At 43.0% G+C, this 3604-nt stretch overlaps 1 long non-coding RNA gene across 3 annotated transcripts in view; it reads left to right on the top strand.

Annotated features, from left to right (window-relative positions):
• The window catches only part of LOC144164013 (uncharacterized), a 2583-nt gene extending 568 nt beyond the window's left edge, over nt 1–2015 (top strand). The window contains exons 1-5 of one of the 3 annotated variants that reach the window (XR_013321005.1): nt 1–355; nt 1309–1435; nt 1514–1587; nt 1643–1729; nt 1799–2015. The exon at nt 1–355 is cut by the window's left edge and continues 568 nt beyond it. This is a non-coding gene — a long non-coding RNA (uncharacterized LOC144164013). Of the gene's footprint in view, nt 356–1308; nt 1730–1798 lie in introns of all 3 variants that reach the window. The other 2 variants (XR_013321002.1, XR_013320999.1) reach the window with 2 other exon arrangements.
• The last annotated feature ends 1589 nt before the right edge of the window (nt 2016–3604 follow it).

The raw sequence follows: 3604 nt of genomic DNA, 5'->3' as shown, positions 1-3604 counted from the left end.
CGCGAAGGAAGTTTCAGCAGCCGAGCGCGAGTTGGGGATGGCCGAAAAAAAAAAAAAAAGACAGAAAGAAAACGCTTTCGTCCTTGGCCAGCGTCCTACCCTCCTCTCACACGCGCACACGTGCGCGCCCCTCGCCTCGCAGAGGGGTCCTCCCCTCATGCTCCTTTGCGACTGGCAGCCGGCGGTGGGTTGGGAAAAGTAGACGAAATGCGCGCGCTTTTTTCAGAAAGGAGCAGCCATAGTGACAATCAAACGGAATGGAGAAGGAACCATGTCATACGAAATATTGTTGTGTGGCCGCATGTTACGGCGAATATTTGCGGGCCGGAAAGTTCATAGCAACCGACCAGTGAAGGTAAGCGCTCGATTTTCTGAGCTCGCCTCGTTCTTTCGAATGCAGTTTACTTCGTAAAAGAGCGGGAACAGGATTGCCCTCCCGTTTCTAACTTCTAAGCAAAGCATATCCTTGCTTTTGTGAATGCGTACGGTTGTAAAAGGGGAACACGTATTCACTTAAATTTTATGGAAAGAGTATAATGAGAAATCAGGTGGGTGCTCAGTAGTAGATTTTTTGTTATGATGCTGAAATCGAGTGTATATATGTTCTGCAAGAACCTTGATATGTACGATTGGCTTTTAATTTACTTCTCGCCGCAGCTGCTCACGAACGCGAAAAATACAACTAATAAATATAACTTTGTTATGTTTAATTTCACGCGAGTTTCGGCGGCATGCTGTAACGGAACACAATTTAGCGTTGCAGTTAAGCCATATGTTATCAGCTGCTTATGCGAACCATCTTACGATGTAAAACAACGCCTGACGTCTTTGTAGTATTCACATATTTTCCATGTGAAAGGCTGGTCTACGTCGGATAAAGAAAATAAATGACAAATAAAAATAAATAAATAAAATGATCAAAAATAAATAAAAATAAGAAAATAAAACAGCTCAAGCCAGTTTTTAGCACATTTTTCGAGAGCAAAAGGTAAAATTAGGCAACCAAGAAAATACACGGTTGTAATTTCATCTAGTTGTACATGTAATGTTTCCCTTCTTTACATTTGCCTGTTTACTAATTTTTCTTCGTTGCGTTTTTATGTTTATGGCCATTGAGGTAATTATCGTCCTCTTTCAATGATTGCCGACGTACCACGTCGTCATCAGTTGGTCGGCTTCTCTTGTTAATTGAAAATTCTCTGGCAAGCTGTCTGATCGAAGTCTTTTCACTTAATTACTCAATGGCCTGGAAAGAAAGCTGCAAGGTATTTTATATAATTCAGTATTTTGTCCTTTTCTGTTTTCCAGGGATGCTTGAGAAACCAACTCAAGCGACGTGCGTCATAAAGTTGGCACGGGCATTAGAAAAAGTTAAACAAGCAAGACAAAGTGAAAAGTGAAGAGGCCTGTTTTGCTATAATATTCCTTCCTAAAGGTAAGGTTTTCTCTATTAGCTAAAATTTGTTTCACTTCAGTTTTCTGAACCACTTCTATACACTCTGTTTTGTTTCAGAAATACCTTATGATTTACCACAACATTGACACACGAATAAGCTCATCTGGCAGCAAGCGTCATCCAAACTGCAGGTGAGCTTCTGAGCACCCTGTGTGTTAGAGCAATGCCATTTTGTTTGTTTTCCAGGAATGGCAGTCAAACCTCATTTGAAGTGCCAGTACAAGAAAATTGATGAGGCCATATTGTATGCCAAAAGTCCTGGTGTTCTGAGAGGTGAGACATTGTCTATGCTGTAACAACTTTGCAACTTCTCCTAAACTACAGCTTTTTTTCATTTCGCAGAAGCGTGGCAGTAACAACCCCATGTTACTGGGTTCATGGCCGTCAAGTATGTCATCAAACTGACTTGTCAAGGCAGAAGAACAAGCAAGCCCAGGAGGAGAAAAACGAAGACAACGGCTGAAACAGCGTACTTGCGAAATTCAATTGCTTTAACACAATACGTATTCGGATCGATTGTTAATGGTAAAATAAAACGCACATGTTCTTTCATCTTAAAGAGTGTCAGTGTTGTTATTTACGCTAGCTGGCATGTTCCTTGCTTTAAAATTCCGTCATTTCTTAGTTTGTTATTTTGCCGGACTGCCTTAATTGTGTGTGTTGGTCAGTGTAGGGATCAAATGTATAAACATGCAGTCTAAAATGCCAGTTTATACCTTTCAGGAGTTTATGAGGACGACGTTTGAAGTGCTCGCTTATCATGCAGTCAACAATCGTCTGTCTAGGAAAAAGTTAACTTCTAATAATTTCATCTAGTTATTGTTGCATGTATATTAGATACATGTAACTGTAAGTTACCTGTACATTGCTGCAATATCATCGCTTCGTAAGAGAAACATTGCTTGAACGTCATATCAACAGTGCGCGGATGCGGTCCTCGTGAGGAAAAAACGTATCTGTAAAGTCGCGGTAACGTTGTAGGAAGCATCGCTTGAACATGATAGCGACGTTTTCTAAATGTTACCCGCACGTTGGAAAAATATAGCTGGCAAGTTACCGCAAAATTGTAGGAATGTTATTGCAACTTCATAAAAACATTGCTTGAACGTTGCAGCAACGTTCTTTGTATGCTAACTTCATGTTAAAAGTGTGGATCTAAAGTTGCTGCAAGATTGTAGCAATGTTATCACAACGTCCGAATGGTACAGGGATATGCTTAAATGTGGTATGCACGTTGCGAAAATGTAGCTGAAAAGTTGCTGCAATGTCATCAGAAAACGTCTCATAACGTTGTTCAAATGTGTCCCGCACGTGGCTGGAAGGTTGCTCCAAGAGTGTAGCAACGTTGACGAACGTCAGAAACAACGTTATCCAAACATTAAAACAACACCCTTAAAACGTTGCCCCCATGTTGGAGCAATGCTAAAATCATGTTGACGCAATGTTTCTGGGAAACATTGCACTAACGTTAAAAAAAGCGGACATTAGCCACGTTTTGGCAACGTTAAGGGGAAACGTTGTGGAAATGTTCGGGCAACATTCTGTGCTACTAGGGCCTTTTGTAAGTCAACCCGGGTCGCAGGGTCTACAATTATGTAAAGGCGTTTCTGACCGACCGCACCGCTACTATCCGAATGGGCCAAAATGAGGGTGGACCGTATGACTTGGCTAGTAGGGGCGCTCCTCAAGGGGCGGTCCTTTCTCTTTAACTTGGCCCTCCTGCCGGTCGCCCATGCACTGGACATCACCCTATGGGTGGCTGGGGGAAGCGATGGACACTGTGAGAGCACCCTCCAAGCAGGAGCAGATGTGGTATCACAACTGGCAGCCCTGGCGGCCTTAAGTGCTCACCCACCAAATCCGAGTTACTGGTGCTTCCACCAAAGAAAAGAACGGCTACGACACCCCAAATCACCATCCAGCTGCAGGGCCACATGGTCCCGCAGGTCACCAAAATTAAAGTCTTGGGCCTTACCATGCAGCAGAACAGGTCTAACTCGGAGCTCATTAAGCAGCTGAGCTCCCACGTGGACCAGCTCATTGCTCTCCTCAAAAGGATCACAAATCGAAATCGTGGGATGGACGAAAGTCGCGACTTCGGCTTATCCAAGCCTTCTTTATTAGCCGACTTCTGTACACATTACCTTA

This window comes from Haemaphysalis longicornis, unplaced genomic scaffold (assembly GCF_048455015.1).
Source record: "Haemaphysalis longicornis isolate Haplotype H1 unplaced genomic scaffold, Haemaphysalis longicornis Haplotype H1 scaffold_1, whole genome shotgun sequence".
Taxonomy (NCBI): Eukaryota; Metazoa; Arthropoda; class Arachnida; order Ixodida; family Ixodidae; genus Haemaphysalis; species Haemaphysalis longicornis.
Note: the sequence above shows the minus strand (reverse complement) of the source record. Positions and strands in the feature narration are given on the sequence as shown.